Genomic DNA, 11,660 nt, shown 5'->3' with positions numbered 1-11,660 from the left:
ATTATTTATGTGATGTTACTATATTCATTATAATTTCATATAATAGTACAGTATATAGCTTACCACTATTATAATATTAATTGCAGTTACAGCTATTTCATTTTGTGTTTTTATAATTTTTTTTATTCTTTAACTTTGTGCAAAATGCTCTGCATGGTAGCCTAGTTAGTCTCTAACTTTAATTAGTAGGCTAGTAACTTGTTGATAATGAACGATGAGTTCAGCATTTAAAAAGTTTGCACATCAAAATCCACTTCCATCCAGGCTGTGATTGCATCGGCTGTATGAAAAGTTAAACGTGTTTCAATAAAAGGCACCAATTTAGCCAAATAGCCAGCTAACGTTAGCCAAACCAATACGCTGCTTATATTTTCCCCGTTGTCTTACCGTTTCACCTGCTGCCGGCGCACCTGGCTCTTGTTTTTGAGTAACAGGGCTCAGTCCGACCATGTTTTGAACGATTAGCATTCGGGGTCAGACGTGGTGGAAGATTTCGGTCGGTTGTAACTGTTACTCAGTTTTCTGGCTTGCACGGATCTATTTGTAGGGGTGTATGAGAGTGAAGTGCTCGCACGGTAGACGTTACACTGAAGAATCACACAGTCAACTCTTTGGTCAAAAAGGATTTTGACATTGAAAAAAATATAGGCAAAATTAAATACCTTGTTAAATGTCGATTAAGACTTTTTAATATTTTTTTAATGGCCTTAATTTTCATAAAATTGAGACTCTTTTAAGACTTTTTAATATCCCCACAGACACCCTGCATACACTATACATGTAGTTTACGTTTGTTGTCATATATATTCGATTATGTGCAGGGCCACATGGAGGTCACTTCGGGCCGGATGTGGCCCGCGGGCCACCAATTCAATAGAGCTGTTGTAGACTTTTCAGTCAGAGGGGGGGCCATAGAGGGGTCCAAGGCCTGTGCTACAGGGGTGCTGGATCCCCCCGAAACCGCCCCAGTTCTGTTGTAATGTCTGTGGTATCCTGTTAAGATTTAAAATCCTCTGGTGATCTCCAGGCATTAATATCTACATAAACAGTAAATTTTAGAATTTGAACCTGATTGTTTAAGTTAAACAATGCTTCATTTGTTTGCATTACAGCTCCCACTATGTTTTTCCAGCCTTGGTTTCTTTCTTATCCGTGATGTTTAGCAACGCTCTAGTATCTAATGGCACCCTTTAAACATGTTAGCTGTACTCTCTGCTGTCTACGCCAGACTAATGCTGGGTTCAGACTCCTCACTGTCAGCCCAACCTCACAGACGTAGGGTGTCGAAACAGAAGTGGGTACGAATGCGGCGAATTCCCCAATGTCTTCAGTGACGCTGACCAATAGGAACACAGAGCGCTCTTCAACTGTAAACATGGAGAAGAGAAAGAGGAATGATGTTGTTGGTGCTGCGAGGGTGAAACTGTGAGGCAGAGGAAAGCTGCTTTGTACGCCGTACGCCTGATTGTCATGTTCACCATCTTAAATTAGCCTGTTAGCATGATAACATATGCTAATTAGCACTAAGTGGTGCTGACTACCATTGACAGACATCTCTAGAGCCATGACGCTAGCATGGCTAAAACACCATTCAGTCCTACCGCCCTGTCCAGCTGCAGGCCTTTAGCCCGCGGCCTTTTTGGGCCTGTGGGGTTCGTTAAAGGCTGCTAAAAACGATTAATTAGAAATATTAAATAAACAACAATATTTCTTTGTTTTTTAAAAAGACACACACAGAGAACCACACGTCATAGTGTTGAGAACAGCTGTATTACATCCAGCTATATTTTTAGCTGTTTGTTGTTGTTTTTTTAATGAAATGTTTTTTTCTTCTGGAACAGAACCTCAGTGTTCTGGTTTCGCTTCAGCTCTCTACAGGAGTCCAGCGTACCTGCTGACTGCTGTACTCAGACAGCATATCGCTTCTCCATCACACTGATGAATTAGGATTCTCAGATTTTCTCATCGGACGTTTTCACTGTGGTTGCCTCTCTATCAGTCCGAGCTTCAGCTCACCCAACACTCGTCCATCTTTGTCTCCTCCGGCAGCTTCAGTCTGCTGCTGCTGATACAAACCAGAGTGTTCATCTCAGTCTGCTCTTTAATATTTCATCTGCAGTGATATGATGTGCGAGGCGCGGCTGTCTCACCTGCAGCTGCATGAAGAAACTGCAGAATACAGACATGAAGAGTTTTATTATTCTTATTTGAGCGTCCTGACTCTGCCAGTTTCAGTTCTGAATTATTAACATTGCCGCTACCCGCAGCAATGTCTGAGACAATAAGTATTCACCTCACATTCAGTCGCTCATTAATGAATCACAATACTGGAATTATAGATTTTAAAATTGTGAATAATTTAAGATGCAGCTTTATTTTAACCATCTACAAACAACGAATCAATATGAGGAAATATGAATCTGCCAATAAAAGTATTCACTGTAAGAAAACAACCAAACTTTTTATTTATTTTTTTCATCACAAGGCGACATTCGGTCGCTGCTTTTCTGTTTCCAGTAACGAGCCTGGTTTCTAAGCAGAGTGCAGAGAACAGAGGCCTTGGACGGAGAAAGAAAACAACATCCACGTCTCACAGATACGGACACAAACACTGAGAGAGTGTTTCCCGACTGAAGGTCAGAGTCTCTTCATCTCCTCAGCAGCTCGGAGTTCACAGATGGTGAGTTTATCTCATCAGGATAAACAGACGACTGGTTATTGATGTGGAAGATGTGGACGATTCAGATTTTAAATGCAGGGACAGAATTCAACTTAATAACATTTTATAAACTTGTGTTAAATTTGATAAAAGTTTTAGTAGTTCACCAGTACTTTGTGAAACTTAAAAAATCCTTATAGATTAAACCTAAAGTATAACCCTATAAGGAAAAGATTTAATGGAGTCAGATGAGAAGATGGATGTCTCTTTGGTCTCTGTTTTAAAGGGTTCAATGTGTAAGTTTTAGTGACATCTAGTGGTGAGGGTTGCAAATTGCAACCAGAGGCTCACGGTGCATTCACAGGCTCCTCAGATGGTCCCATTTCCCAACTTCAGTGTATGTTCAATGCGCTCCTAAGTCAGAATGTGGAATCAACATGGATGCTACTACAAAGATGTAGTTGGATTAAAATGATCAGATCAGATAACTAGTTCACTCTACATGGACCACAAACTAACCGTTATAACCAGATTCCACACTGCGTGTTTGCAAAATATGTATATGCAATACATGATTTTGTACGAATCAAAGTTTTGTATACTTCTTTATCTCCTTTGTACACATTTCTTTTTGCAGTAAAAACTTAAGGAGGAAAAAAAGGATTCTGATTATTCCGACACCACATGAATCCACCATCAGTCACCGCTCGCTCCTCTCTTACCAAGCGCACAGGAGAAGCTGCAGTGGCCGACACGCTCTGTCGTGTGGTCCTCCATTTTCTAATCTAAGTCTAATAAACCAGACAAGTACTCTTACTACAACTAACCTTACTTCTTCTTCTTCTTCTTCTTCTTCTTTGTACGTGTTCAATGCAGTGACAAAACGTGCTCTGTAGAGCCGTTTCTCCGTTTGGGCTACTGTAGAAACATTCGCAACATGATGACGTCCATGTAAGAGGCCCGCGGTGTATGTAGATAGAAATGTGTCATTCTAAGGTAATAAAAACATAAAGGTTCATTATGTGAGGTCTTTATACACCACTGGAAACAGAGTTTTGGATGGTCGATAGAACATTTACCCGCATGGTAGAGCAGCGTAGAATATACTAACTGTTGTGGTGGCAGCCCGGCTGACGGTGAGTGTCCTGGTTTTTTTCTCCTTTTTATCAGTTATTCTGCTTTTTCCTTGGTTTTCTGTTCCCTGCCTGCCTCCCTGTGTTTTCTCCCCTGTGTTCTCTCTCTCCCTCTGCTCCTGAGCCCAGCCAACGACCTGCACCTCATCAGCCACCTCGTCAGCCTGCCACACCTGCCAGTAATCAACCTCATCCCTGCCTGTATTTCAACCCCGGTTCTCCTCAGACTTCCACCACGGCGTCCTCCCTGTTCTCCCACCGCTCCTCGCTACCTCGGCCCCAGTGTTCCCCGGCTCCCTGGCCCCCTGTCTCCTTGGTTCCCCGTGCCTGTGTTTCCCCGACATCCACCTCTCCCTCCACTCCAGTCCCTCTCCCCCTTTTTCCCTCAAAAAACCTCCTTCCCCTTAGAGTGCTGCGTTTGGGTCCTCTCTGTCCCCACACCACACAACCTCATAACACTAACTTTATAATTTGAACTATCTGTCAGGATTTAGTCTGTTTTTGTCCGTGTTCCTGCTTTATTTTGATAAATGTTTGTGTCGGGCGTCCGTCTGTTTGGTCCATGTTTCTGTGTGTTTGTCCCGTTTCCTGTTTTGTAATCATCTGTTGTTTGTGTGCTTTGTTTGCTATTGTCCTGACGTCCTATTGTGTCCCACCTGATTTTGTTCCCCTTTCCTGCTTGTGTGCGTCTGTATATATTGTCTGAGTCGCACTATTATCGGCATATCGAGTATCATCATTTTGGATGTTTCTTTTTGTCTGGACTCATATTTTCATTTTTTGGATTATCACCTGTGTTTGAACTTTTGACTTGACTTTTTCTATTTAAATCAATCCTATTAACTGTATCAGCTCTGCTAGTATTTTTGCCTTTGGGCCCAAATCTCAGTTTTTCCTGCCTCTGCACTTGACAGTCCTACTCTTCTATTCTGTAATAAGGTATAATATCTTGGAACATGACCATTTTTAGCAAAATTATTAATGGTGGTAACAGAAAAAATATAGTTTGGACATAATAATGTTATTTGATCATTCAAAGCTTACATTTGATAAAGCCTGGTGAAGACTGGTGGAGCTGAAAGTTCAAAATGTTCCTGAAATGTGGAAAAGTCAAAACGAAACAAAACTGAAGCACAAATAATGTAGAAGTTCTTCAAGTGTCACTTCATGGTTGTTTTAAGTACATGAGTACACGCACATAGTTACTGACAAATCTTTTTGCACATGGTTTCATCCTCTGTGACCTTTAAGTCACACTTTCTAACCTTTAAATTACACGGAGAAGCGGCTCTGCTGCACTTTCAGTTCAGGTTGAGATTGTGGGGATACATGGTTTTCAGCGGACAGCTACAGTTTGTAACTTGCTCATTTCAGCGGCCCCTGTTGGCTCCAAACAGCAGCTGTGTTCACTTACTGGAGGCTGGAGTGGGAGAACAGGATGTGTTTCATTTCTCCATTTCCAGATGAACATCCGTCATCTGCACCGTAACGACCTGCAGCCAGAGTGTCGCTGTGACACTGAGAATTTCAAAGTGGAAGTGCGACGGCCAGCTGTACTTCCTGTTACACAGCCGCTTTGAACTGTGGGTAATTGCTCTGGCTCTGTGTCCCCTGTGAAAAGCCTGAACAATTGGAGCCCGAGAGGCCGTCTGCTCCAAGGCTGCAGCCCACACATAATGACGCACGCGAGCGCTCGTCTTCTGGTCGACACGAGTCGTGACCCGGCTGATGTCTGTGACAGCGATGACAAAACGCTCAGTTTCCCCACCTGGCTCTGTAATGAGAATTCTCATTATCCCGGCATTATCCCTTCGTTCTGTCTGCTCAACCTTTTTGAAGGGAATCTGAACACAATCTGAACCCCGGTGGCCCCCGTTCCTCGGCCCCAGGCCCCGCCACTTCATACATCCCTGGCATGATTAAAACGCCTTGCGGTGTTGCGGCCGACTACAGCGAGCGTGACGTGCCTCAGAGCGAGATTAAAAGGCTGTTTGACTCTGAGGAGCCCCGGCTGCCACCTCAGGTGTGTTTTTAAGGTGAGAGGCTGTCTGCGAGGTTTTCGGCGCGCTGTTTATCCTCCTCCGGCTCGGCGAGAAGCCTGTCGAAGTGTCGCCTGTGGAGTGGAGCGGGACAGCTCTGAACTGGAGGGTTTCTCTCAAAGTGAAACCCAAAAAGCCCCACGTCATCTTCCACAGTTGGCAGCAACTGCAGAGCCTCAGAGCAAGAAAATCAGATTTTTGCAGTGGTACGTGCTTCACCGTGACTACACATGCACATCTGAACATGGCTGTTTTTTACCCCGAAGTTCTTTCTCAGTCTTTAAAATCAGCCATTGTGTCTGTTTGTGAACTGAACTGACTATAACTTTCAGTTTGTGGTGCTGTGACACTGCAGAAATGACAAATAAAGTTAGCAAACTAAAATAACTGGAAGTGTAGTGTTGGTGGGCAGTGTCTGCTATGCTATGCTATATGCAATGTTCAGGAAATAAAATACAGAAATATACTAAGGTGAATAGGCTGAAAAAAGAAAATACAACTGATGTGATGCAATAGCTGGCGTGACATTGTGAAAACCCAGAGACATCCTGAAATTATATTTCACCTATTTATGAAGTTTTCAGTGTTCTAAAGTCTTCAATATAGGCACTGTATTATTTCTAGTTAGTGCAGTTCGTGCAGCATTTTATGTTTTTGGATCCCAACTGGCAAAGTGGTGCACTATAAACAGTAGTGTAAACTCTACAGCATGACACACGCAAACAACCAAAATATTGAGCTAAAAGAGGCTAAAAGCCTGCATGGAGCTGCAGAGTTGATTCTCAGAGGGTTAAGCTCCAGAAAGACACTTTCACATTAGACACAGTTAATAGAAGCAAAGTTAATATAAAAATTGTCCCCTTTTTGTTTCTATTACCCAAAATTCAAAACCTAGGATTCACAATTGCCATCTCTCCCAACCTGACTGACAGATCTTGTAAAACAGGGAAACACCCAAAAGGCCTGTTGCAGTGTATCTTTCAGCCACCAGTTGGAGCGCAATGCAGCACTCAAATCATAATTAAGCGGAAATCTCTGGGTCTGAAAACTGACGCCAAAGTGCTAGTGTCTCTCTAGCAGCCAGCAGGGGGCGACTCCACCGGCCCCAGAAAGAAGTGTGATTGTATAGAAGTCTCTGAGAAGATGAAGCTACTTTTCAGCTGATTTATTACCTCAGTAAACACTTTCCTGATGAGTCGCTAGTTTCAAGTCTTCTTCAACACAGCATGATGTTCATTTAGTAGATGATGTTAAGAGGATGGTTGATGATGACCATGCCAACAAGAGATCCTATCTGTGGGCTAGCGAGTACACCACTATCTATATCTGTATCTGTTGAACAAATTAAATGAGCTGTATTTGTGCTCGGAATGGGCGGGGCTTCATCCGGACGTGGGCAGGACTAACCGGAAATTTGTTAGAAAACTACTTACAGAGCAGCCTCAGGATTGAGCTTCAGATCAATGTTTTTGAGTACAATAGTAAGAGAACTATTTTTTTTAAAAAAGTTCCTATATTTATAGTTTCTTATATATAGAATATATAACTAATGATACTCAGAAAAGTAATTTATCTGTAGGAGAGGCAGGATGATTGAAACACTTTTCGGATATACGTCATTTTAAAAGAAAATGTAATGTTGTTGTTGTGGTCAACAACTCACGTGTGTGTTCTATCAACCAGGTGATCCATCCGTCCATCGTCAACCGCTTATCCTGCGTACAGGGTCGCCAGGTGATATTGTGTATATATCTGATTTTAAAAATGTGGACCGACTTTGGTTTAATTTAACTTTAAACGAAATGTGTTCTTTCATTCGTCCTCACTGTGGGGGACGGATGAAACACAACGATATACATTTAAATTGTTTATATTATTCTTGTTTTTATTTAAAATGACAGCTTCCCTCTTAATATGTAATTGCAGACATGTTATGTTCCTTTTTCTTAATAAAAATTACAATAAATATAACTTGTAGAACATCAAACAGTTAATGAGCATTCAGGTTAGGTCTCAGCTTCCCTTTTTATGGTCCACTGTGAAGACCCTAGTATTTGGATGTGAGTATCCTGGTGGTCTAGCCTTCAGCCTAGTGGACTCTGCTCCTCTCCTGCTCTGTGTGTATTTTTGCCTTTGGGCCCAAATCTCAGTTTTTCCTGCCTCTGCACTTGAAAGTTCTACTATTCTATTCTGTAATAAGGTACATCTTGGAACATGACCATTTTTAGCAAAATTATTTATGGTGGTAACAGAAAAAATATAGTTTGGACATAATATTGTTATTTGATCATTCATCTCCTGTGTCTTTATAGAGTAGAATGGCTACCTGTCGGGACGATTTGTGACAGGTGTTTCAATCGTCCCGACAGTGAATCTTGACGTTTAAACTTCACTAGCTTCTAAACTGTAAAAATTTGACATTTACAACTTCAGGATGTTTTAAAGTACTAACTAATCTGTCATATGAGCATAACCCTGGCACATGAAACAGTAAACACAACTCGTCATTCCAAAAAAAAAAAAGACAGGGATTTTCGCGGTTTTGTTAATAACTGTGTACTGTATGTGGTGTGGTAGTTTAGCATATCAGACTTGAAAAGGCTTGGAGAAAATTGCTGTGTTTCAGTCGTCCTGGCTCTCCCATACCAGATACTTGTACCATAATACTTCAACCACTGATGATGAAATTAAATTATCTTCTAATCTTCGTACCATTTTTTTTGTATACAAAAATAATATACATCATTTATACTTTTTTTGAACTAACTTTTTGGGAGACCTACTGCGCCTATTAAACTTTTCAAAGAGAAAGTAAGAATGTCACCACCATCTACTCTTCCCCATTATCTGGAGAGGCTTTGTACAGAACACAAATGGAACATGCAGCCAGAAAAAGGGCTGTAAGCTGCCCCTCCATTCCTTTTGTGCACGGCATTTTAGAGTAATAGGGTCCATCAACAGCACACACACAGGCGCATCAGGCCAATTTAAAATGCTTTCGCATCTAAGTTATGTTTGAAAATACCTAATTCTGTCTAATCTGAATTTAAGTATATTGTATATGTTCTGTAAAGCTTAAAACAGAACAGTACCACTTATCAGATTTGATTATATGTGTTCGTGTCTTTGTTCAAACACTCACAAAAAAGAAGCCTGGTCTAAAGGAAAATGTCTGTAATTTTTCTGTTGTTCCACTGCAGCTCATTCTGCGCTACAGAGCTGATTCATGGCCCTGCGGGCTGTTTGACTGGTGACCCACTCCTCCTCTACCTCCTCACCCCCGCCCTCCTCCTCCTCGGCTGATTATTGAAACTGTCCTCTGGGTGAGAACGTAAAGCAATAACACACAAAAGCTAATTCGGTTAACCAACAAGCACATTGGCCCCCATACAAGAGCAAGGGCAAAATCTAATAGTCAGGTGGCAATATCTGAGCAGAATTACAGCATTAGTTTTCATCAGTGTCCCCCCAGCAGCTAGGTGGGGCTGCAAAACATGTCTGCTGAAATCTAATTGTGAAAAACTGCATTAGCTCTGGGATTGTTAGCGTTCTTCTTATTTATTTCTCCCCCCCCCCCCCTGCTACAAAACTTATGGATCTTGTTTTGAGAAAATGAGCAAGTGAGCGAGTCCTGGCATGAAAGATGATAATCTGAGAAACTGGATGATGATGTGACAGAGTCATGTCTGTAATAGCATAAATCAAACGGCTGAAAATGGCCGTTTGATTTATGCTATTACAGAAACGACAGCAGAGCAGGAAACAAACACGAACAAAAGCACTACAGAACTACCATTTAAAAAAACAGGGATTTTAAGAGATGTTTTCGTGAACTTTGCTGCTGTGTTTTGATCACTTTCCATTCATGTTCGGTGAAAGGCAGAGATATCGACAGTATTGTTAGATCTTACAGTGAAGGCTGATTTGCTTCTGGGAAAAAAGAGAGACATTCAACAGTCAGAAAAAGGGGGACAAATCAAAAGGATGACACCAATTTCTCCTGCCCACCATAATTGGCAGTAATGCCGGGTTTGGCAACTGGGCCCCAGTTGCTAGACAACCATCTCTAAAGCTTTCAATTTACAGGCTGTCCAGCGAATAGTTTTTCATACGGGATGTTTGGTACTCAGTGAGGGAAAGGCACCCAAAATATTTGTTAACTCATGTATCATTTTTTCATTTTAGTTTTTTCCTTTTTTTTTGTGCCGGGAGCAGAAATGGATCGACTCTGGCAGGAGGCGGACATTTGTGTTTCTCCAGAGACGCAGGGAAGGTCTAATACAACCAAACCAAACAAACAAACACAAACATCTGCCGTGACGTGAACCTTCTGAATCTGCGAAGATGCTCAAACCTCTGCAGAGACCAAACTCTGGACCTATTGAGGGTTCAAAGGTCACAGCGACCCGTTGGGCTGTGCTGAGAGATGGGGACTCAAGTTAGAGACTCAGACTCGAGTCCGACTTAAGTCGCACACACAGTGACTTCAGACTTGACTCGGACTCGAGGTGCGGGACTCGTTTACAATGAGTATCTTTAGGAAGCATCTGATGAGCTTGCTGTTACTCCCTCACTGCGTTACCTATAACCTGCGTAACACGTAGTATCTGCTGCGTGCGGCCACACGTGAGAGAGGACAACAAACACAGACAGCTGCTGAGCCATTCATCATAAACTTTGGCTTTAAAACTTCATACAACAAGACCCAAACAAAGACACGCTGAACACAAAATAGATTAGTAACCTGAGGTTAGTGAACATGTTAAGCTCAGCATGGCCACCTAACGTTAGCTTGCTTCTTGCTTTAACGTTGGCTGCAAACAGGTTACAGGTTTATTGTTGGTCATGTAAAGTTACAGTGTTATTTAGTTATAACTTTACACTGGGTCTGAGAGTCTGGGGGGGGGGGGAGGGGTTGACTTACAGTAGTTTAGAAGCTGTGATTAGTTGTAGACGCATTAGGCTGCATGGTTGTGCTCTGTAAGTGAAAAACAGGTTATAGTTACAGAATCCCTTATTGCTATGCAGATTTATGAACAACCTGTTTGAACACAGCAGGTGGTACAACATAAGCACGAGTGACTTGAGACTTGACTTGGACTCTGGCTCAAAGACTTGAGACTTGACATGGAGTCTTGCTCAGAGACGTGAGACTTGACCCCTTGCTCAGAGACTCGAGACTTGACTTGGACTCTTGCTCAAAGGCTTGAGACCTGACTTGGACTCTGGCACAAAGACTTGAAGCTTGACATGGAGTCTTGCTCAGAGACGTGAGACTTGACCCCTTGCTCAGAGACTCGAGACTTGACTTGGACTCTTGCTCAAAGGCTTGAGACCTGACTTGGACTCTGGCACAAAGACTTGAGACTTGACATGGAGTCTTGCTCAGAGACTCGAGACTTGACTTGGACTCTTGCTCAAAGGCTTGAGACCTGACTTGGACTCTGGCACAAAGACTCGAGACCTGACTTGGAATCTAGCTCAAAGACTTGAGACTTGACTTGGACTCTAGCTCAGAGACTTGAGACTTGACTTGGACTCTAGCTCAGAGACGTGAGTCTTGACTTTGACTCTAGCTCAAAGACTTGAGACTTGACTTGGACTCTTGCTCAGAGACTTGAGACTTGACTTGGACTCTTGCTCAGAGACTTGAGACTTGACTTGGACTCTTGCTCAGAGACGTGAGTCTTGACTTGGACTCTAGCTCAGAGACTTGAGACTTGACTTGGACTCTAGCTCAAAGACTTGAGACTTGACTTGGACTCTAGCTCAGAGACTTGAGACTTGACTTGGAGTTTTGCTCAGAGACGTGAGACTCGACCTCTTGCT

The 11,660-nt window shown here is 42.4% G+C and overlaps 1 long non-coding RNA gene across 1 annotated transcript; it reads left to right on the top strand.

Annotated features, from left to right (window-relative positions):
* Window positions 1–7,284: 7,284 nt before the first annotated feature.
* Window positions 7,285–9,142, top strand: LOC123957691. Its single transcript, XR_006821864.1, has 3 exons — window positions 7,285–7,312; window positions 7,515–7,565; window positions 9,032–9,142. It is a non-coding gene; the product is annotated as an uncharacterized LOC123957691 (long non-coding RNA).
* Window positions 9,143–11,660: the final 2,518 nt, after the last annotated feature.

Source organism: Micropterus dolomieu, linkage group LG19, assembly GCF_021292245.1.
Source record: "Micropterus dolomieu isolate WLL.071019.BEF.003 ecotype Adirondacks linkage group LG19, ASM2129224v1, whole genome shotgun sequence".
NCBI lineage: Eukaryota > Metazoa > Chordata > Actinopteri > Centrarchiformes > Centrarchidae > Micropterus > Micropterus dolomieu.
The sequence above is the reverse complement of the archived record's forward strand: the minus strand, read 5'-3'. Positions and strand labels throughout refer to the sequence as shown.